The sequence below is a fragment of the Anopheles ziemanni genome, unplaced genomic scaffold (genome assembly GCF_943734765.1).
Source record: "Anopheles ziemanni unplaced genomic scaffold, idAnoZiCoDA_A2_x.2 scaffold_45_ctg1, whole genome shotgun sequence".
NCBI classification, from domain to species: domain Eukaryota; kingdom Metazoa; phylum Arthropoda; class Insecta; order Diptera; family Culicidae; genus Anopheles; species Anopheles ziemanni.
In genome coordinates, this window is record NW_026690088.1 from 264,871 (window position 1) to 275,130 (window position 10,260).

Genomic DNA, 10,260 nt, shown 5'->3' on the forward strand with positions numbered 1-10,260 from the left:
AGCGTGTTTGGAAATACGAGGAAACTTCTTCGAAGCACCTTCGAAGTTGTTTAAGCGTGTTTGGAAATACGAGGAAACTGCTTCGAAGCACCTTAGAAGCTGTTTAAGCGTGTTTGGAAATACGAGGAAACTGCTTCGAAGCACCCTAGAAGTTGTTTTAGCGTGTTTGGAAATACGAGGAAACTTCTTCGAAGCACCTTCGAAGTTGTTTAAGCGTGTTTGGAAATACGAGGAAACTTCTTCGAAGCACCTTCGAAGTTGTTTAAGCGTGTTTGGAAATACGAGGAAACTTCTTCGAAGCACCTTCGAAGTTGTTTTAGCGTGTTTGGAAATACGAGGAAACTTCTTCGAAGCACCTTCGAAGTTGTTTAAGCGTGTTTGGAAATACGAGGAAACTGCTTCGAAGCACCTTAGAAGTTGTTTAAGCGTGTTTGGAAATACGAGGAAACTTCTTCGAAGCACCTTCGAAGTTGTTTAAGCGTGTTTGGAAATACGAGGAAACTGCTTCGAAGCACCTTAGAAGTTGTTTTAGCGTGTTTGGAAATACGAAGAAACTGCTTCGAAGCACCTTAGAAGTTGTTTTAGCGTGTTTGGAAATACGAGGAAACTGCTTCGAAGCACCTTCGAAGTTGTTTAAGCTTGTTTGGAATTACGAGGAAACTTCTTCGAAGCACCTTCGAAGTTGTTTAAGCGTGTTTGGAAATACGAGGAAACTGCTTCGAAGCACCTTCGAAGTTGTTTTAGCGTGTTTGGAAATACGAGGAAACTTCTTCGAAGCACCTTCGAAGTTGTTTAAGCGTGTTTGGAAATACGAGGAAACTGCTTCGAAGCACCTTAGAAGTTGTTTAAGCGTGTTTGGAAATACGAGGAAACTGCTTCGAAGCACCTTAGAAGTTGTTTTAGCGTGTTTGGAAATACGAGGAAACTTCTTCGAAGCACCTTCGAAGTTGTTTAAGCGTGTTTGGAAATACGAGGAAACTGCTTCGAAGCACCTTAGAAGTTGTTTTAGCGTGTTTGGAAATACGAGGAAACTGCTTCGAAGCACCTTCGAAGTTGTTTAAGCGTGTTTGGAAATACGAGGAAACTTCTTCGAAGCACCTTCGAAGTTGTTTAAGCGTGTTTGGAAATACGAGGAAACTGCTTCGAAGCACCTTAGAAGTTGTTTAAGCGTGTTTGGAAATACGAGGAAACTTCTTCGAAGCACCTTAGAAGTTGTTTTAGCGTGTTTGGAAATACGAGGAAACTGCTTCGAAGCACCTTAGAAGTTGTTTTAGCGTGTTTGGAAATACGAGGAAACTTCTTCGAAGCACCTTCGAAGTTGTTTAAGCGTGTTTGGAAATACGAGGAAACTGCTTCGAAGCACCTTCGAAGTTGTTTAAGCGTGTTTGGAAATACGAGGAAACTTCTTCGAAGCACCTTCGAAGTTGTTTAAGCGTGTTTGGAAATACGAGGAAACTGCTTCGAAGCACCTTAGAAGTTGTTTAAGCGTGTTTGGAAATACGAGGAAACTGCTTCGAAGCACCTTAGAAGTTGTTTTAGCGTGTTTGGAAATACAAGGAAACTGCTTCGAAGTTCCTTCGAACTTGTTTAAGCGTGTTTGGAAATACGAGGAAACTTCTTCGAAGCACCTTCGAAGTTGTTTAAGCGTGTTTGGAAATACGAGGAAACTGCTTCGAAGCACCTTCGAAGTTGTTTTAGCGTGTTTGGAAATACGAGGAAACTTCTTCGAAGCACCTTCGAAGTTGTTTAAGCGTGTTTGGAAATACGAGGAAACTGCTTCGAAGCACCTTAGAAGCTGTTTAAGCGTGTTTGGAAATACGAGGAAACTGCTTCGAAGCACCCTAGAAGTTGTTTTAGCGTGTTTGGAAATACGAGGAAACTTCTTCGAAGCACCTTCGAAGTTGTTTAAGCGTGTTTGGAAATACGAGGAAACTTCTTCGAAGCACCTTCGAAGTTGTTTAAGCGTGTTTGGAAATACGAGGAAACTTCTTCGAAGCACCTTCGAAGTTGTTTTAGCGTGTTTGGAAATACGAGGAAACTTCTTCGAAGCACCTTCGAAGTTGTTTAAGCGTGTTTGGAAATACGAGGAAACTGCTTCGAAGCACCTTAGAAGTTGTTTAAGCGTGTTTGGAAATACGAGGAAACTTCTTCGAAGCACCTTCGAAGTTGTTTAAGCGTGTTTGGAAATACGAGGAAACTTCTTCGAAGCACCTTAGAAGTTGTTTTAGCGTGTTTGGAAATACGAAGAAACTGCTTCGAAGCACCTTAGAAGTTGTTTTAGCGTGTTTGGAAATACGAGGAAACTGCTTCGAAGCACCTTCGAAGTTGTTTAAGCTTGTTTGGAATTACGAGGAAACTTCTTCGAAGCACCTTCGAAGTTGTTTAAGCGTGTTTGGAAATACGAGGAAACTGCTTCGAAGCACCTTCGAAGTTGTTTTAGCGTGTTTGGAAATACGAGGAAACTTCTTCGAAGCACCTTCGAAGTTGTTTAAGCGTGTTTGGAAATACGAGGAAACTGCTTCGAAGCACCTTAGAAGTTGTTTAAGCGTGTTTGGAAATACGAGGAAACTGCTTCGAAGCACCTTAGAAGTTGTTTAAGCGTGTTTGGAAATACGAGGAAACTGCTTCGAAGCACCTTAGAAGTTGTTTAAGCGTGTTTGGAAATACGAGGAAACTGCTTCTAAGCACCTTAGAAGTTGTTTTAGCGTGTTTGGAAATACGAGGAAACTTCTTCGAAGCACCTTCGAAGTTGTTTAAGCGTGTTTGGAAATACGAGGAAACTTCTTCGAAGCACCTTCGAAGTTGTTTAAGCGTGTTTGGAAATACGAGGAAACTGCTTCGAAGCACCTTAGAAGTTGTTTAAGCGTGTTTGGAAATACGAGGAAACTGCTTCGAAGCACCTTAGAAGATGTTTAAGCGTGTTTGGAAATACGAGGAAACTTCTTCGAAGCACCTTCGAAGTTGTTTAAGCGTGTTTGGAAATACGAGGAAACTGCTTCGAAGCACCTTAGAAGTTGTTTAAGCGTGTTTGGAAATACGAGGAAACTGCTTCGAAGCACCTTAGAAGTTGTTTTAGCGTGTTTGGAAATACGAGGAAACTTCTTCGAAGCACCTTCGAAGTTGTTTAAGCGTGTTTGGAAATACGAGGAAACTTCTTCGAAGCACCTTCGAAGTTGTTTAAGCGTGTTTGGAAATACGAGGAAACTGCTTCGAAGCACCTTCGAAGTTGTTTTAGCGTGTTTGGAAATACGAGGAAACTTCTTCGAAGCACCTTCGAAGTTGTTTAAGCGTGTTTGGAAATACGAGGAAACTGCTTCGAAGCACCTTAGAAGTTGTTTAAGCGTGTTTGGAAATACGAGGAAACTGCTTCGAAGCACCTTCGAAGTTGTTTTAGCGTGTTTGGAAATACGAGGAAACTTCTTCGAAGCACCTTCGAAGTTGTTTAAGCGTGTTTGGAAATACGAGGAAACTGCTTCGAAGCACCTTAGAAGTTGTTTAAGCGTGTTTGGAAATACGAGGAAACTGCTTCGAAGCACCTTAGAAGTTGTTTAAGCGTGTTTGGAAATACGAGGAAACTTCTTCGAAGCACCTTCGAAGTTGTTTAAGCGTGTTTGGAAATACGAGGAAACTGCTTCGAAGCACCTTAGAAGTTGTTTTAGCGTGTTTGGAAATACGAGGAAACTGCTTCGAAGCACCTTAGAAGTTGTTTTAGCGTGTTTTAATATACGAGGAAACTGCTTCGAAGCACCTTCGAAGTTGTTTAAGCGTGTTTGGAAATACGAGGAATCTTCTTCGAAGCACCTTCGAAGTTGTTTAAGCGTGTTTGGAAATACGAGGAAACTGCTTCGAAGCACCTTCGAAGTTGTTTTAGCGTGTTTGGAAATACGAGGAAACTTCTTCGAAGCACCTTCGAAGTTGTTTAAGCGTGTTTGGAAATACGAGGAAACTGCTTCGAAGCACCTTCGAAGTTGTTTAAGCGTGTTTGGAAATACGAGGAAACTGCTTCGAAGCACCTTCGAAGTTGTTTTAGCGTGTTTGGAAATAGGAGGAAACTTCTTCGAAGCACCTTCGAAGTTGTTTAAGCGTGTTTGGAAATACGAGGAAACTTCTTCGAAGCACCTTCGAAGTTGTTTAAGCGTGTTTGGAAATACGAGGAAACTGCTTCGAAGCACCTTAGAAGTTGTTTAAGCGTGTTTGGAAATACGAGGAAACTGCTTCGAAGCACCTTAGAAGTTGTTTTAGCGTGTTTGGAAATACGAGGAAACTTCTTCGAAGCACCTTCGAAGTTGTTTAAGCGTGTTTGGAAATACGAGGAAACTGCTTCGAAGCACCTTAGAAGTTGTTTAAGCGGGTTTGGAAATACGAGGAAACTGCTTCGAAGCACCTTAAAAGTTGTTTTAGCGTGTTTGGAAATACGAGGAAACTGCTTCGAAGCACCTTCGAAGTTGTTTAAGCGTGTTTGGAAATACGAGGAAACTTCTTCGAAGCACCTTCGAAGTTGTTTAAGCGTGTTTGGAAATACGAGGAAACTGCTTCGAAGCACCTTAGAAGTTGTTTTAGCGTGTTTGGAAATACGAGGAAACTGCTTCGAAGCACCTTCGAAGTTGTTTAAGCGTGTTTGGAAATACGAGGAAACTTCTTCGAAGCACCTTCGAAGTTGTTTAAGCGTGTTTGGAAATACGAGGAAACTGCTTCGAAGCACCTTCGAAGTTGTTTTAGCGTGTTTGGAAATACGAGGAAACTTCTTCGAAGCACCTTCGAAGTTGTTTAAGCGTGTTTGGAAATACGAGGAAACTGCTTCGAAGCACCTTAGAAGTTGTTTAAGCGTGTTTGGAAATACGAGGAAACTGCTTCGAAGCACCTTCGAAGTTGTTTAAGCGTGTTTGGAAATACGAGGAAACTTCTTCGAAGCACCTTCGAAGTTGTTTAAGCGTGTTTGGAAATACGAGGAAACTGCTTCGAAGCACCTTCGAAGTTGTTTTAGCGTGTTTGGAAATACGAGGAAACTTCTTCGAAGCACCTTCGAAGTTGTTTAAGCGTGTTTGGAAATACGAGGAAACTGCTTCGAAGCACCTTAGAAGTTGTTTAAGCGTGTTTGGAAATACGAGGAAACTGCTTCGAAGCACCTTAGAAGTTGTTTAAGCGTGTTTGGAAATACGAGGAAACTTCTTCGAAGCACCTTCGAAGTTGTTTAAGCGTGTTTGGAAATACGAGGAAACTGCTTCGAAGCACCTTCGAAGTTGTTTTAGCGTGTTTGGAAATACGAGGAAACTTCTTCGAAGCACCTTCGAAGTTGTTTAAGCGTGTTTGGAAATACGAGGAAACTTCTTCGAAGCACCTTCGAAGTTGTTTAAGCGTGTTTGGAAATACGAGGAAACTGCTTCGAAGCACCTTAGAAGTTGTTTAAGCGTGTTTGGAAATACGAGGAAACTGCTTCGAAGCACCTTCGAAGTTGTTTTAGCGTGTTTGGAAATACGAGGAAACTTCTTCGAAGCACCTTCGAAGTTGTTTAAGCGTGTTTGGAAATACGAGGAAACTGCTTCGAAGCACCTTAGAAGTTGTTTAAGCGTGTTTGGAAATACGAGGAAACTTCTTCGAAGCACCTTCGAAGTTGTTTAAGCGTGTTTGGAAATACGAGGAAACTGCTTCGAAGCACCTTCGAAGTTGTTTAAGCGTGTTTGGAAATACGAGGAAACTTCTTCGAAGCACCTTCGAAGTTGTTTAAGCGTGTTTGGAAATACGAGGAAACTGCTTCGAAGCACCTTCGAAGTTGTTTTAGCGTGTTTGGAAATACGAGGAAACTTCTTCGAAGCACCTTCGAAGTTGTTTAAGCGTGTTTGGAAATACGAGGAAACTGCTTCGAAGCACCTTAGAAGTTGTTTAAGCGTGTTTGGAAATACGAGGAAACTGCTTCGAAGCACCTTAGAAGTTGTTTTAGCGTGTTTGGAAATACGAGGAAACTTCTTCGAAGCACCTTCGAAGTTGTTTAAGCGTGTTTGGAAATACGAGGAAACTTCTTCGAAGCACCTTCGAAGTTGTTTAAGCGTGTTTGGAAATACGAGGAAACTTCTTCGAAGCACCTTCGAAGTTGTTTAAGCGTGTTTGGAAATACGAGGAAACTGCTTCGAAGCACCTTAGAAGTTGTTTAAGCGTGTTTGGAAATACGAGGAAACTGCTTCGAAGCACCTTCGAAGTTGGTTTAGCGTGTTTGGAAATACGAGGAAACTTCTTCGAAGCACCTTCGAAGTTGTTTAAGCGTGTTTGGAAATACGAGGAAACTGCTTCGAAGCACCTTAGAAGTTGTTTAAGCGTGTTTGGAAATACGAGGAAACTTCTTCGAAGCACCTTCGAAGTTGTTTAAGCGTGTTTGGAAATACGAGGAAACTGCTTCGAAGCACCTTCGAAGTTGTTTTAGCGTGTTTGGAAATACGAGGAAACTGCTTCGAAGCACCTTCGAAGTAGTTTAAGCGTGTTTGGAAATACGAGGAAACTGCTTCGAAGCACCTTCGAAGTTGTTTTAGCGTGTTTGGAAATACGAGGAAACTTCTTCGAAGCACCTTCGAAGTTGTTTAAGCGTGTTTGGAAATACGAGGAAACTTCTTCGAAGCACCTTCGAAGTTGTTTAAGCGTGTTTGGAAATACGAGGAAACTGCTTCGAAGCACCTTAGAAGTTGTTTAAGCGTGTTTGGAAATACGAGGAAACTGCTTCGAAGCACCTTAGAAGTTGTTTAAGCGTGTTTGGAAATACGAGGAAACTTCTTCGAAGCACCTTCGAAGTTGTTTAAGCGTGTTTGGAAATACGAGGAAACTGCTTCGAAGCACCTTAGAAGTTGTTTAAGCGTGTTTGGAAATACGAGGAAACTGCTTCGAAGCACCTTAGAAGTTGTTTTAGCGTGTTTGGAAATACGAGGAAACTTCTTCGAAGCACCTTCGAAGTTGTTTAAGCGTGTTTGGAAATACGAGGAAACTTCTTCGAAGCACCTTCGAAGTTGTTTAAGCGTGTTTGGAAATACGAGGAAACTGCTTCGAAGCACCTTCGAAGTTGTTTTAGCGTGTTTGGAAATACGAGGAAACTTCTTCGAAGCACCTTCGAAGTTGTTTAAGCGTGTTTGGAAATACGAGGAAACTGCTTCGAAGCACCTTAGAAGTTGTTTAAGCGTGTTTGGAAATACGAGGAAACTGCTTCGAAGCACCTTCGAAGTTGTTTTAGCGTGTTTGGAAATACGAGGAAACTGCTTCGAAGCACCTTAGAAGTTGTTTTAGCGTGTTTGGAAATACGAGAAAACTGCTTCGAAGCACCTTCGAAGTTGTTTAAGCGTGTTTGGAAATACGAGGAAACTTCTTCGAAGCACCTTCGAAGTTGTTTAAGCGTGTTTGGAAATACGAGGAAACTGCTTCGAAGCACCTTCGAAGTTGTTTTAGCGTGTTTGGAAATACGAGGAAACTTCTTCGAAGCACCTTCGAAGTTGTTTAAGCGTGTTTGGAAATACGAGGAAACTGCTTCGAAGCACCTTCGAAGTTGTTTAAGCGTGTTTGGAAATACGAGGAAACTGCTTCGAAGCACCTTCGAAGTTGTTTTAGCGTGTTTGGAAATACGAGGAAACTTCTTCGAAGCACCTTCGAAGTTGTTTAAGCGTGTTTGGAAATACGAGGAAACTGCTTCGAAGCACCTTCGAAGTTGTTTTAGCGTGTTTGGAAATACGAGGAAACTTCTTCGAAGCACCTTCGAAGTTGTTTAAGCGTGTTTGGAAATACGAGGAAACTGCTTCGAAGCACCTTAGAAGTTGTTTAAGCGTGTTTGGAAATACGAGGAAACTGCTTCGAAGCACCTTCGAAGTTGTTTAAGCGTGTTTGGAAATACGAGGAAACTGCTTCGAAGCACCTTAGAAGTTGTTTAAGCGTGTTTGGAAATACGAGGAAACTGCTTCGAAGCACCTTAGAAGTTGTTTAAGCGTGTTTGGAAATACGAGGAAACTTCTTCGAAGCACCTTCAAAGTTGTTTAAGCGTGTTTGGAAATACGAGGAAACTGCTTCGAAGCACCTTCGAAGTTGTTTTAGCGTGTTTGGAAATACGAGGAAACTCCTTCGAAGCACCTTCGAAGTTGTTTAAGCGTGTTTGGAAATACGAGGAAACTGCTTCGAAGCACCTTCGAAGTTGTTTAAGCGTGTTTGGAAATACGAGGAAACTGCTTCGAAGCACCTTCGAAGTTGTTTTAGCGTGTTTGGAAATACGAGGAAACTGCTTCGAAGCACCTTCGAAGTTGTTTAAGCGTGTTTGGAAATACGAGGAAACTGCTTCGAAGCACCTTCGAAGTTGTTTTAGCGTGTTTGGAAATACGAGGAAACTTCTTCGAAGCACCTTCGAAGTTGTTTAAGCGTGTTTGGAAATACGAGGAAACTGCTTCGAAGCACCTTAGAAGTTGTTTAAGCGTGTTTGGAAATACGAGGAAACTGCTTCGAAGCACCTTCGAAGTTGTTTAAGCGTGTTTGGAAATACGAGGAAACTGCTTCGAAGCACCTTAGAAGTTGTTTAAGCGTGTTTGGAAATACGAGGAAACTGCTTCGAAGCACCTTAGAAGTTGTTTAAGCGTGTTTGGAAATACGAGGAAACTTCTTCGAAGCACCTTCAAAGTTGTTTAAGCGTGTTTGGAAATACGAGGAAACTGCTTCGAAGCACCTTAGAAGTTGTTTTAGCGTGTTTGGAAATACGAGGAAACTGCTTCGAAGCACCTTCGAAGTTGTTTAAGCGTGTTTGGAAATACGAGGAAACTTCTTCGAAGCACCTTCGAAGTTGTTTAAGCGTGTTTGGAAATACGAGGAAACTGCTTCGAAGCACCTTCGAAGTTGTTTTAGCGTGTTTGGAAATACGAGGAAACTTCTTCGAAGCACCTTCGAAGTTGTTTAAGCGTGTTTGGAAATACGAGGAAACTGCTTCGAAGCACCTTAGAAGTTGTTTAAGCGTGTTTGGAAATACGAGGAAACTGCTTCGAAGCACCTTCGAAGTTGTTTAAGCGTGTTTGGAAATACGAGGAAACTGCTTCGAAGCACCTTAGAAGTTGTTTAAGCGTGTTTGGAAATACGAGGAAACTGCTTCGAAGCACCTTAGAAGTTGTTTAAGCGTGTTTGGAAATACGAGGAAACTTCTTCGAAGCACCTTCGAAGTTGTTTAAGCGTGTTTGGAAATACGAGGAAACTGCTTCGAAGCACCTTCGAAGTTGTTTTAGCGTGTTTGGAAATACGAGGAAACTTCTTCGAAGCACCTTCGAAGTTGTTTAAGCGTGTTTGGAAATACGAGGAAACTGCTTCGAAGCACCTTCGAAGTTGTTTAAGCGTGTTTGGAAATACGAGGAAACTGCTTCGAAGCACCTTCGAAGTTGTTTAAGCGTGTTTGGAAATACGAGGAAACTGCTTCGAAGCACCTTCGAAGTTGTTTTAGCGTGTTTGGAAATACGAGGAAACTTCTTCGAAGCACCTTCGAAGTTGTTTAAGCGTATTTGGAAATACGAGGAAACTGCTTCGAAGCACCTTCGAAGTTGTTTTAGCGTGTTTGGAAATACGAGGAAACTGCTTCGAAGCACCTTAGAAGTTGTTTAAGCGTGTTTGGAAATACGAGGAAACTGCTTCGAAGCACCTTAGAAGTTGTTTAAGCGTGTTTGGAAATACGAGGAAACTTCTTCGAAGCACCTTCGAAGTTGTTTAAGCGTGTTTGGAAATACGAGGAAACTGCTTCGAAGCACCTTCGAAGTTGTTTTAGCGTGTTTGGAAATACGAGGAAACTGCTTCGAAGCACCTTCGAAGTTGTTTAAGCGTGTTTGGAAATACGAGGAAACTGCTTCGAAGCACCTTCGAAGTTGTTTTAGCGTGTTTGGAAATACGAGGAAACTTCTTCGAAGCACCTTCGAAGTTGTTTAAGCGTGTTTGGAAATACGAGGAAACTGCTTCGAAGCACCTTAGAAGTTGTTTAAGCGTGTTTGGAAATACGAGGAAACTGCTTCGAAGCACCTTCGAAGTTGTTTAAGCGTGTTTGGAAATACGAGGAAACTGCTTCGAAGCACCTTAGAAGTTGTTTAAGCGTGTTTGGAAATACGAGGAAACTGCTTCGAAGCACCTTAGAAGTTGTTTAAGCGTGTTTGGAAATACGAGGAAACTTCTTCGAAGCACCTTCAAAGTTGTTTAAGCGTGTTTGGAAATACGAGGAAACTGCTTCGAAGCACCTTAGAAGTTGTTTTAGCGTGTTTGGAAATACGAGGAAACTGCTTC